Genomic DNA, 14107 nt, shown 5'->3' with positions numbered 1-14107 from the left:
AGACCAATTAACTCACCAACAAAACCATATCAGCTAGTGTTACAGGATGTGACGCCTATGCCACCCTGTCTGTTGTTGTTGGGAAGCGGCTGGGCTTGCTTTGCCACTGTTCCCTTTCATTATCCCAAATGTGCCCTCTAACCATAGTAGGAGGGGCTTACAAATGCTGCCACCACTGGACTCCTTACCTGCATCCAGAACCAGGTTTCTTCTGGGTAACTGTCACTGCTAGGGTACCCCCTTGCTGGTATACCTGGGCTCGTACCCCTGACCTCTCACTATGGATCAGGGTTACTGTGGATGGATCCTCCCTGGCCTATCACACTGGCCAGAGCTGCAGGGTAGTGGGCACAGCGGTGGTTCTGGGAAGCTAGGTCCAAACCTCAGACAGCCGGGAAATGATTAGTTTTGGGTCTAATCTGTAGGTCACAGGATTTTCAGCATGGAGGATGTTTTCAAGCAGGTTTTTGAAGCAAGTAATGTTTATTTGCTTTCACACTGGTTGAAGGTACCATGATCAGGTCAGATGGAACAAGAATGATATATTTCAGTACAAACCAGTGCTCTTTTATTCAGTTTTGGACACAGCCTCACAGGGTAAGCCAGCCCCCTGAGGTCTGAGTTATTTTTAGTATCAGGATGTATTATGTTTACCCAAACATGAATTTACATGCAATGCAAAGCTAACAATATTTACACTTATCTGTGATATCCCAAAACTTGCGTAATTTCCTGCATCCTGTTGTAGACACAAAGGAAATGTAACAGTTACTCTAATTAAACCTTCCTGTGCCTTCAGGTGTGTTGGACATTCACACATAAAAGGTCTAACTAACATGAGATTAACATGGGGCCTTTCTTCAGACAGTTGCAGAATGTACATTTCCTCCACTCTTTTGCTAACTTGAGAACTCCCAAACAAAAGTTACAAACCCCAAACAAGACATTTCCTCTACTAAAATACACAAAAGACTTCCTCAACAAATGCTTATTGCATTAGAAATTAATACCATTCCACTACAAAGTGACACACAATATAGTAAAATCAGTACATTGCAATTATATAAATAAGCACACTGCACTATTTCCTTTAAATAAATTTATACCATAAGTTATTTATAAGTGATCCAGTCGAGCTAGTAATTATCAAGACATTTCATACAAGATCATACACTAGGCTTATCTATCTCCCAACAGAAGAAACATGATTGGACCCTTAGATAGCCATTGTCCAAAATGTAACAAATCTGAGGCAGGTTTGTATCACTGTTTGTAGTAATGCAACACATTGTAAACAAAGCATTTCAACAGTTTGGTGGATTATAGTGGTCTTTAACAGACTTCAATCACCACCCTTGCGTCTAGAGACTGGGAGGACGGCTGTGTCTTAGCTGTCCTACAGATCCCACGATGACACCACATGAGAAAGTGCACCATTCACAGGATTCGGACACAGGTATGCTGAACCATTTAGCTGTTTATTAGCAGTTGTCAGGATGGTAAAACAGCTCCAATGCTGGTACAGCATCATATCCAGCAACAGTACACGAAAATCCCCACCACCTACATCTGGCTAGACATTACTTCCCTGTCTACTCGCTGGCCACTTACTGGCATCGGTGGTGCCACCCACACATACAGTGTCTTTATCTTCCACCCCAAGCACTACAACAAATCACAGCAAACCAATCACACCCATGTGGAACACCTGTGTATATGTGCCTGTGTGTGTGTGTGTGTGTGTGTGTGTGTGTGTGTGCTAAGAGAGGAACCTAGGGAAAACTTAACTCTGCCTGCAGCCTGCTGCTGCGAACTAAGTGTGTTACTGTATGTTCCCTTACAGGGAACTGTGGCAAATATCCCTCTTTGCCACAATATATATATATATATATATATATATATATATATTGTTTTCTTTATCTACTTAGCTCATAGACTGTATTCCGATCTTAAATACATCGATTAGCTACAATATTAAAGCCAATGACAAGTAAAGTGAATAACATTGATTATCTCATTACAAAGGCACCTGTCAAGGGGTGAGACACATTAGGCAGCATTTAAACAGTCAGCTCTTAAAGTCGATGTGTTGGAAGTAGGAAAAATGAGCAAGTGTAAAAATAAGAGCATCTTTGACAAGGATCAAATTGTATTGGATAGACAAAATGCCAGCTCTTGTACGGTGTTTCCGGTATGCAATGGTTACTATCTACCAAAAGTGGTCCAAGTAGGACAACCAGTGAAGCGGCGACAGGGTCATGTGTGCCCAAGGCTCAGTGATGTGCATGGGGAGCAAAGCCTAACCTGTCTGGTCCAATCCCACAGAAGAGCTACTGTAGCACAAGTTGCTGAAAAACTTAATTCTGGCTATGATAGAAAGGTGTCAGAACACAGTGTCCATTGCAACTTGCTGTGTAAGTGACTGTGTAGCCGCAGACCGGTCAGAGTGCCAATGCTGACCCCTATCCACTACCGAAAGCACTTACAATGGACACGTGACCGCCAGAACTGGACCATGGAGCAATGGAAGAAAGTGGCCTGGTCTGATGAATTACATTTTCTCCTACATCATGTGGGTGGCTGGGTGAGTGGGCTTCGTTTACCTGGGGAAGAGATGGCACCAGGATGCACTATGGGAAGAAGGCAACCGGCAGATGCAGTGTGCTCTGGAGAATGACCTTGGGTCCTGGCATTCATGTGGATGTTACTATGACACGTACCATCTACCTAAACATTGCTGCAGACCAAGTACACCCCTTCATGGCAGCGGTATTCCCTGATGGCAGTGGCCTCTTTCAGCAGGATAATGCGCCCTCCACACTGCAGAAATGGTTCATAAATGGTTGAGGAACATGATAAAGAATTCAAGGTGTTGATTTATCCTCCAAATTCCCCAGATTTAAATCCAGTCATGCAGGTTGAAGGTCTACTCTGGTCTATTACACAAAACTTTGCCAAATACACCCAATACCTATGTTGTTTATAAATTTGCAAAAGAGCAGAAAAAAATAAAAAATATAGAATTAATATCGTCTGTTAATAATATAAGCATTAATGATAAAACAGCAAAAATAAAAAGTGTGTTTTTCTGCGCTTTTCCCCCCATTAAATATATTTATTAGCATGTTCTTAATACCTACTGAACTTTAAATAAATGTTTACAGTTGTATATACATGTTATAGCATGCATATGAGACTGTCTTCACTACTGATCAATCAGGCCCATTGTATAGTCATTTACTGTTTTCCTTTTTATACCTTTTAATACTATAATAAAAATATTTTGAAGAAGAAAAAAAGATCAAACATCTGTAGATATTGAACCGGATATCTCTGTTCATATGTGGGCACTTTAAAAGTTGAAGATGAAAAGTCATTCAAGACAGAACATTATTGGGATTAAAGGAAGAAACTTTGGTCTTTTTACATAAAGCGAGAGACTGCTTCTGCACAACATTTCTTTAGACAGATTTCTTCTGGACCGCACTCACCAAGCCCTCCGCCCTAAACCAGCAGTAGACTAACCGCTCAGAGATATAGCGGCACACGATTATAATAGAGACACTCGGGCTCGGTTTTCTGAAAACACCCGAACATTGTAGATCCGAGTATCGGGAATCAAACTCATGACTCGAGTGCTGAGAGGCAGAAGTGCTAACCAATAGACCACTGTGCTGCCCCACAGCAGAATGTAGCACAGGTAGCAGGCAGGATAATGGTAACAAGAAGAAGGTCACAAAGCTGGCAGGCAGGAAAAACAGTAACAAGCAGAGGGTAGCACATGTGGCAGGCAGGATAGATGGTATTAAGCAGAAGGTAGCACATGTGGCAGGCAGGATAGATGGTATCAAGCAGAAGGTAGCACAGGTAGCAGGCAGGATAGATGGTATCAAGCAGAAGGTAGCACAGGTAGCAGGCAGGATAAAGAGTAACAAGCAGAAGGTAGCACAGGTGGCAGGCAGGATAGATGGTAGCAAGCAGAAGATAGCACAGGTGGCAGGCAGGATAGATGGTATTAAGCAGAAGGTAGCACAGGTGGCAGGCAGGATAGATGGTATCAAGCAGAAGGTAGCACAGGTAGCAGGCAGGATAAAGAGTAACAAGCAGAAGGTAGCACAGGTGGCAGGCAGGATAGATGGTATCAAGCAGAAGGTAGTACAGGTGGCAGGCAGGATAGATGGTATCAAGCTGAAGGTAGTACAGGTGGCAGGCAGGATAGATGGTATCAAGCAGAAGGTAGTACAGGTGGCAGGCAGGATAGATGGTATCAAGCAGAAGGTAGCACAGGTGACAGGCAGGATAACTGGTAACAAGCAGAAATCGAGGCAGACAAAGAAAATAATCAACTAGAATTAGCTGGGTTAATGATGAGCAGACAACAATACAATCCATCTTTCCTCCTCTGATCTCTCCCAATCCCTCCTCTCTAGTGCCTCCTGCTGTCTATCAGCCATCTCCTCTTGGATGTCCCAGCAATTTCTTAAATTGGACACGTCTAAGACAGAAATCACCCCCCCCTCCAAGATCCTATCCCTCAAATCTGCTTCCTGTGTGTCATCATGGACTCCTTCCTCTTCTTCACCTTCCATATTTATCATCATCATCATCACCATTTATTTATATAGCGCCACTGATTCCGCAGCGCTGTACAGAGAACTCATTCACATCAGTCCCTGCCCCATTGGAGCTTACAGTCTAAATTCCCTAATATATACATACATATACACAGATATGTCCCTTTCCAATGCTGCCACTTTCGCATTTGTAATATCTCCAGGATTCGGCCACTTCTGACCTTGGATGCAAATAAACTCTCATCCACTCACTGGTTATCTCTCACATTGATTACTATAACCTTTTCTCTGGCTCCTTTCTCCCATCTCTCCCCAATTCAATCCTCCCTCTACACTGTCGCCTGACTTATTTTCCTCTCTCACTGCTCGACCTCTGTCCCCCCCTGTACTAGACTGACCCCTGTCTCCTTACCCTCACCGACACAGCCCTCAGTCACTCCTCCTGCCCTACATGTACAACCTCATTACTAGACACACTCCCTGCCGCCCACTCTGCTCTGTCAGTGACCATCATGTCCTTAGTCATTACCTCTTCCCACTCCCACCTTCAGGATTTCTCTCGCACTGCTCCCAATCTTTGGAACTCATTCCCATGGCCAAATAGACCATCCACCAATCTACAAATCTTTAAACGCACTTTTAAAACTCATTCTACCCTACCAACTCTCCTCCTAGCTCTCCCACCTCCGCATCACCCAATACTCAGGTTCATCCTCCCTGTGTCCACCCATCCCCTCTAGAATATAAGTTCTCACAAACAGGGCCCTCTCTCATAGTATTGTCCTTACATCATTTTATAAATTTGCCATTTGTGTTTATTTAATATTACCACTTTCTACTTGTTTTATTTAGTCATTTGGTTATATAATCCTCTATGTACAACACTGCAGAAACCTTGTGGTGCCTTATAAATAAAAAATAAATATAATTACCTATCTCAAATAATCACTGAATATATAATACAAATAGCATTATGCAAAGTATAACACTTGTTAGGTTACATGGTTTGGGAGCCTGATTAATAACATCATAATAATTTTACAAGTTATCTGACATATATAGTAAATAAACTTACAGTTACATTGTTCATCAACAGAAGGACGTGCTCCTATGTAATCTGCAAAGAAATAACAAACATTAAGTTGTTCAGGAGTGAAATCAATATCTCAAACCTTTGTCAGCAAGTTCAATGAATTGCTAAATATTGTAAAATCTCTGGGGAAAAGCTGTTTACTAAATGCTGAAAAGTAGACAGAATGAGCAGAAAAATATTCCTTAATATTAAAATGAGTTGAGATCGGATTGTAGTCCTCAGTTTTATCATTATTTTTCTCTCCTTTATTTGCAATGGGTGATCTGTAACATTTAAGATAAGACCGTGGTCAATGCCTGAAGTTTGTTTTATTTTCCTTCAGTGTCTGGACTTAGTGTGGTATAATTGTCATAGTAACACAACGCACTATTGTGAGACTTACACTTCTATAACGACTACCATGAAGACCTTTATCAATAATCATCTAAGTGGTTTTGTATCTGAACAGGTCACTACATAATGACCCAATCAACAAGGACTGTTTGGTCAACACTGAAGAGAAGATGGATTATGGATTAGCGCTGCTTATGGACACGGTTTGGATTGTAGCATTTATACTGCTTTTCCTCTAATATTATACATGTTACATTGATGGAAACGATTACTATGGAGCTTACTCACCTCCCTCAATGTGTGTATCAGCAGTACAGGACACTATCCACAGGAGGGCGATAGTGAGTAGAAAGTACATTCTGTAGATGAAATAAGTCAGAAGCTGTAACTAGACAGTAAAGTCATTTCATTCTATATAAATTCTCTTGACATAGTTGTTGTGTAATTTATATTTCCTAATTATCAGAGTCCCTTTCTCTGTCACACAGACAGGTTACATGTAGAATGCTGCACACTGAGGGGTATATACTGAGGGCAATATGACACAAGCAGGGTGTATGTCACTCTCTTACCCCATCTGCCCCTACTACCATCAATGTGTGTGACGGGGGATAAGCTTCTCCTGACACAGTGACTTCCATTCTGGGCCACCATCAGGACGGAGTAAGACATCCGCAGCGTCACTATGAATTGGAGATCCGGATAAGTTATAACGTTTTTACCCACTGTGTAAATAAAGATGTGTTTGAAGGTCTTACACATGAATTACTGCTTTGTATCCCTGTTTATCTCTAGGAATGATGATGACCTGAAGTGATTCTACTCCATCCAGAGAGCACTATCCGTAGTGTGCTGAGAAGTCACAGGTTTATTATATCATCCACAGTCATTTATCTTATCCTTATTCTGAGGATACTGCACAATTAGTGTCTCCTCCTGCTCCCTATAGCTGCAAATCACAACCTGACCGGAAGACAATTCCGATTATATTCATATTATATTATATTATATTATACTCTCACAACTTTATACTTTTGAAGAAACAAACAAACTGGTAAATCTACTGTTTTTAAAATGTCAAAAATTATTAAAAAATCTCCACTATGCTTCTGAGTTGAGAATAAAATCTCCTTTTACTAGATGGGGAGATATATGTATATTTGACGTACCCTCATATACCCCCCACTTCCACCAGAGTGTGTGTGTGTGTGTGTGTGTGGTATATATATGTATATATACATATATATATATATATATATATATATATATATATTATGTTTGTCCTACAAAAATAATTAGTGTATCAGATTTTTAATTTGTCAGTGAATATTCTTCACCCACAATATTCTACAATTAGTTGTATGATTTCTTCCATACTTACCTGGCTGTGTCTGATTCTCTGTTCTTGTGTCCTAGAGGGTCTCACAAGTGATCTGTAATGTACAAGCCTCTATATATACAGCACAAGTAAGATTGCACAATGTCATTCATTGCCCCCACCTATACCAGTCACTGATGATGAGGTATTATCATCTTTATCTTGTTACAATAATATTATACTATTACCATCACAGTCACACCCTGGGCCATTGGAAATGGTAAGTAAACAGTAATATTTCATATCGATACATTAGTCGCAGATTAAATATTGCAGCATTGCTCAAAGTAACTACAAATAATTCCAGTAAAATCTTATTTGAGTAAAACAGATTAAAGATTAACATTGAGATTATTTACAGAAGGGAGGGGACGTATGATAGAAGTCGTCACATATAACAAGGTACAGAGATATAACATACATTGCTCCCACCTGTGACAGTAACTGATGAGGATATTGTCAGCTGTCTATTATTACCGTCATACCCTGGGCCAGTGACAGAGGTAATTATACAGTAAGTTATAAAAACAGACACAGATTAAATATTGACACATTGCGCACAGTAAATACCTAGAGTTCCTGAAAACATCTATTTGAAGGAAATAGATTACAGATTAACAATCTCTTATATAGAGTCATGATATTAATGTACCATGTTGAGGTGTTGGATAAGTATGGAAATTCCAATATGAAGATAAGTAATATTGTGTTGGGCCACCTGGTGCGGCCATTACAGCCTCTATTTACTGTGGCATTGATTCTACCAGCAGCAGTATTCTTCCACAACTGATGCCCTTTTGACGATGGTGGTAAACTATATTCTGGCATAATTTTTACCAGAATATCTCAGTTGGCTCAGATCTGGTGACTGAGTGGTCTTATGGCAAACAAACACAGCAATCAGAGGAATGAAACAATTCAAAATTCTACCAAAGAGTGCAGGCTTAGATGTGAAGTAACACAACAGTTTCATCAGGAATACACTTGATAATTACAAACACATGGTGTCATGAATGCTCAGCCTGTCCCAAATACAGCAATCTGAATAGCTGGCCGTGACTGGCGTCACCTTAGTCACTTAGCAATGAATACACCTTTTCTGCCACCTCAAAGAATTTATTATAATTTCCTTGCGTTCACCAAAACCACTTATTCATTTTTCACACTTAAATCACATGCACATGTAGCATGAGACTCCCTGGAAAATGTTTCCAAGGCTTAGTTACAAAACAGTAATAACAAGACATACAATATGTTGCACAAATAATTTTAAAAAATAAAATAGGAAATAAAACCAGAGCCACTACTTACTAGTTAAGACTTGGCATGTGTGAGGAAACACAAGTGAGAAATGTGGGACATTTCAGTCTTGCTAAACCCCCTCATAAAAATGCACACATTATTGTCTAATGCAGAAGATTTTAAACCTTTTTCTATATAGCTCTAACCCCCCACCTTTAGAGTTTAGCTATCAATAAGGACAGATTGATCTCCCAAATGTCACAGGGCTTTCAAAGTGAGCTAGGGATGTCCTCAGATCAGAAATGTTCACAGGACCTTGAGTTCTCACCTCTGCTTGTTCTGCTTGGCTAGATGGTTTACAACTTTGGGGCTTCAAACTCATTAGAGATGTCTATCTCTGCCTGTATTGGCTAATTTCAACAGATTATTGACACTTGCATTGGTTCAAACTCATGTCTTCTAGCAAAGCACACGTTAAGATCACATTACAAGGTTACATACAATAAATATTGTCATACCCGGATATTAAGAGAAAACAAAAATAGTACATAATCGTCATACCATGGGGTAAATGTATCATAGTGCGGGTTGTACAAGTCGCCGGAAATCAGCGAGATGACAGCTTAAATTTAAAGCGGCGCTGCCTTGTAAAGGGAAACTTCCCACTACAAAGCAGAACCGCTTTAAATTTAAGCTGTCATCTCGACGATTTCCGGCGACTTGTACAACCCGCACTATGATACATTTACCCCCATATCTCTTTCCACGTAGTTTGCACTGGCGCTCCCAAACTCTTCTTTGTTACAGGAACCCTGGTAACTGTGTACTTGTCGGCCAGGCTAGCAGCCGCTTGCGCTGTCTTAGGGTCATGATCCACAACCCATTCCTCACCTCAGCTGGGCACATTGCGAAGAACTGCTCCTGGAGAATAAGATCCTTTAGCTTATCATAGTCCAGTACCGGCAATCCCTCAATCCATTGATGCATCATGGATGATAATTGCGCTAACAGTCCGGCATAGGTATCAGAGGGACTGCACCGTGAGTCTCGGAACTTCTGCCTGTAAGCCTCAGTAGTTATGTTGAAACGAAACAACAAAGCTTTCTTAATTGAGACATAATCGCTGTCCAGTTCCTGGGGAAGGTCAGAAAATGCCTCCAAAGCTTTCCCTCTTAGTCCAGGGGTTAAATAGCTGGCCCACTCACTGGAATCCAGTTCAATCTGTCAGCAAGTCCTTTCAAATCCCTTGAGTAACGTATCAAGGTTGCCGTCTTTTTCCAACACGGGAAATTGGTCATGCCTGGATTTTTTATACCCGGACCTCGGTCCGCCGACTGGCTGCTGAGCCTGGCTAGTTCCAGCTGGTGTTCGTGTTCGGCTTGATGCTTTGCAGCCTCCCGGTCGACTGCAGCACGGCATTCGGCAGCCTCTTGGAGTTGCTGGATCAGCTGTAGCGAGGTTTCAGGATCAACAACCTTCAGCTGTTTGAGAGCAGTATGAAGGTAATTGTCCCAGTTAGACTCCTCACTTGATTTAACAGAGGTATTTATGGTAATGTCCAGTGCTGACTGCTCTCCTGAAGCAGAGAGGTTTTCTCCACTGCCTCCTCTGAATCTTAGCTTGTGATCAGTCTCCAGAAATGCTTGAATCAGTTCCTGCCGGGGACGACAACATTTCATCTTTTGGCACACAAAGCCCAAAGCTCATCCTTTTTCATCTGCTTATAGTCAGAGGCCATCCTGGACCTCACACTTCCACCAAATAAAAAGTAGAAAGAAAACAAGAAGGAGGGAACAGAAATTATTTGCGCAGTATGTCTTTTAAAATTTTGTAAGCCTTGAGCATAATCTCCGATCAATGATGATCATGACTCTCTCTAGAATCACACACCACTAATTCACTTAAGTTCTTATGATAAAGAAATAAAAATGTTCAATCCCACCAACCTGCCAACCGCCCATTCTGTCCCAGATACAGCAATCTGAACAGCTGGCCGTGACTGGCGTCACCTTAGTCACATAGCAATGAACACATCTTTTCTGCCACCACAAAGGTTACTATGGTGTCCTTACGTTCACCAAACACTTATTAATGTTTCACACTTAAATCACATACACAGGTAGCACAAAGAATCACAGAGAACACACTACATTAAGTGTATTTAATCTGAAAAATGTTTCCAAGGCTTAGTTACAAAAAGTTAATAACAAGACATACAATATATTGCATAAATAAGTTTCATAAATTAAATTAGGAAATAAAACCAGAGTCACAACTTACTAGTTTAGACATGTGTGAGGAAACACAAATGAGAAATATGGGATATTTCAGTCTTGATAGAAACCCTCATGAAAATGCACACGTTATTGTCTAAGGTAGAAGATTTTTAAACCTTTTTCCACATAGCTCTCACCCCCCACCTTTGGAGTTTAGCTGTCAATAAGGACAGATTCATCTCCCAAATGTCACAGGGCTTTTGAAGTGAGGTAGGGATGTCCTGAGATCAGGAATGTTCACAGGACCTTGAGTTCTCACTTTTGCTCCTTATGCTTGGCTAGATGGTTTACATCCTTGGGGCTTCAAACTCCTCAGAGATGACACTCTCTCCATGGTCTGGCTAATTTCAACAGATTATTGACACTTGCATTGGTTCAAGCTCATGTCTTCTAGCAAAGCACACATTGAGATTACATTACAAGGTTACATACATTATACATTGCAATACCTGAATATTAAGGGAAAATAACAATAATACATAATCAGCACACATGGATTAAATGGGCAAAGCACGCTCATCAATTCATATGAGTGGTGGTCCTGAAATCTACATGAACCACATATAAACCACTATAAATTCTATAAAAGAAACATGCAAGAGACCAAAACAGGCAAAACAATGATACAATTGTTAAAAAAATAAAAAATGACTAGTTAAAAGTACGATGGAAAAAAATAAGAGTAAGACCATGTTGGACTAAACAAATGCATAGAAAATCGAGTCAATTTGGAATAGCAAAGGTCGGTATAAATGGAAACTGCCTCACCAAAAATGTAAATATGTCGAAAGAAACCAAAGAAATGAGGAAAATCTAGTCTGTAGGAATAGTACACAAAAGAGTAATTTGCAAACATTTAAAATGCTTAGCGGCTGACATCCATTCCTTTCCTTAAATTCTTACACCATTTAACTAAACATATAATAAATGACACAACATCTTAGATGTGGCGAAAGCAAAGGAATTTATTTGTAAGGTCTGGTGGTGGATAATGAGATCTGTCAGTTCGACATCCGCCAGGCAAACCAGGATGCCCCAGCATTTACCATGGGACATCCGCAAACGGGGGACACCCAACATACCCCAGCCACACATATCTACCTTAAATGGGGTAGCCGCCCCGGGCACTACAGAACCCACCCCCTTTCTAGGCTAACGGAAGCAACCACAAGCCAACCCACCTGGGCAGTACTTGGATCGAGTTTATAGCCAATTTCATCGGAAAAAAGGTGGGTTATGTGTGCCTGATAGCGTAATGTGCCCTTGCCACTGGCCTTCGACTGCACTGCGACTTCCGGCCACACCCGGATCCCTTAGAGCCACGGCCCGCCACCACACCTATAACATCTCTGCAATGCCCTTATAAACATCTCCTATCAACAATAACCTGCCTTGATCACTCAAATGAACACCATCTTGCTTATAAAGACATGGATTCTCAAAACAAATAAGCGGGTGTTCAATCCGTGCACCACCTAACGATTGAGTGGACTGAGTTATCCTTCTTCCATACCTCATCGGCCACCTAGCCATCGCAAAAGAAACACCAATTCAGTCTAGGCACTATGTCAAACCAGCATATAATAAGGTTGGGCAGGAGGCATCGACCCACTCCAACTCAATAATCGAGACCAAATTGAGAAAATAAGATCAACAGAATTTCCTAAGCCCAAATCATTCCCCCCCAGATGAACTACCAAAACATGGGGCTCCCCTCATTTTGCTACCTCGTCTACCAGGAGTTTCCTTAAACCAGTCCACTGTAACCCCTCTGACCTATCCACTGGACCACTGCTGACCTTGGAAAAGAAGATGTGTTCCCTGCTGCCCTTTGCAACGCAGCCCAATGAACATACGAGTGTCCAAACACCCAGATCAGCCGTGGGGTCTTGTGGTCTGTAAGAGCCAGCGAAAAACAATATAAACATTAGCATACAACACAAATAAGCACATTTACAAGAAACATGAATGGGAAAAGGAAAAAGAAACAAAAAGGGCCAGCATGGCCTAGAGACTTAAGCATGCACACCCATACCCATCATAATCAGCAGGCCACTGCACAAGAAGTGTACATTCCCACAAAGTGAAATAAGGAAACAAAAGAGGAGAGCAGAAGCACAAGTGAAGGTAAAACCAGAATGGTTTTCCTGATGGGAACTATAGACCCGTTGGGTCTGAATGACAATAACACCTACACCATCTTTTTATAGGGTTCCTAAATATCTCTATATCGCTATTTATCAAATTAGAAAATTCTATCAAGTCAGATAATCCCATTTGGTCAGAAGGATCATTTGCCTAAATCTCTAGCAATAGAGATATTAACATCTAATCAGAGACTATACACCAGGGATTTCCTCTTCTCCCTTTTGTTCAATTTATCCAAATATATACAAATATAAAAGAATATGTTAGTAGAAAACAACATGTTTAAATATAAACTTCTAGGTAAGTTGTATATTACCAATATATAAGATAAAAACGTACCTGTTAAGAATTCATCATGGGAATAACTCATCCTTTGTAAAATTGATATTTTAAATGTCAAGACCATATATAAAGAATGGTTTAGGGTTAATTATCTACCAGCCAACTCTACTCATTGTACTAAAGCTATAATAGCGTTTGGGACAAATTAAATGATAGACAGCATTGAAAAAGTTGGTACTTACAAACAGTATTTCTGGGATCATGTTTATTTAATAGAAATATGTATATTGTAAGCTATATATTTTATTCTCATCTTCATTTAAGTCACTTGTTTGTTTATTATTATACACTTCCATCACTATTTGTCTCATCTTGTTTTAGGTTTATTTGAGCTTCCTATAAATAATTTTCACTTCTTTACACCCTTCATAATTAATAAAATTCACTTTCAATACAAAGGATTATTTTGTTATCACCGCTATTAGAATAATAAATTCAATTTTATTATTGATCATTTGTTATTATTATTCCAATATTCACTTTAGATTCACTAAAACAATCCATCTCTCTATTTACACATATATTTACATGGACACACTCCAATATATGAATCTAGACATTGATTTTGCAATAGCCTTAATCATTAGAGCGATCCCAGTGAAATCAAAACTGAGGTGTTGGGAAATTAATAAAATCGGGTTTATATGTCTGATTCTAGTGTGACATTAACATGTAACATCGGGGTGAGAATAATAATGAACCATGTTGACTATGTTACTAA

The 14107-nt window shown here is 40.2% G+C and overlaps 1 long non-coding RNA gene across 1 annotated transcript in view; it reads right to left on the bottom strand.

Moving 5' to 3' along the window:
* LOC142143301 (uncharacterized) overlaps window positions 1-7440 on the bottom strand; it is a 195074-nt gene extending 187634 nt beyond the window's left edge. The window contains exons 1-3 of the long non-coding RNA XR_012689498.1: window positions 7382-7440; window positions 6289-6359; window positions 5650-5691 (exon numbers count right to left, since the gene is read on the bottom strand). This is a non-coding gene — a long non-coding RNA (uncharacterized LOC142143301). The remainder of the gene's footprint in view (window positions 1-5649; window positions 5692-6288; window positions 6360-7381) is intronic.
* Between the last annotated feature and the right edge of the window lie 6667 nt (window positions 7441-14107).

This window comes from Mixophyes fleayi, chromosome 3, assembly GCF_038048845.1.
Source record: "Mixophyes fleayi isolate aMixFle1 chromosome 3, aMixFle1.hap1, whole genome shotgun sequence".
Lineage (NCBI taxonomy): Eukaryota > Metazoa > Chordata > Amphibia > Anura > Limnodynastidae > Mixophyes > Mixophyes fleayi.
Note: the sequence above shows the minus strand (reverse complement) of the source record. Positions and strands in the feature narration are given on the sequence as shown.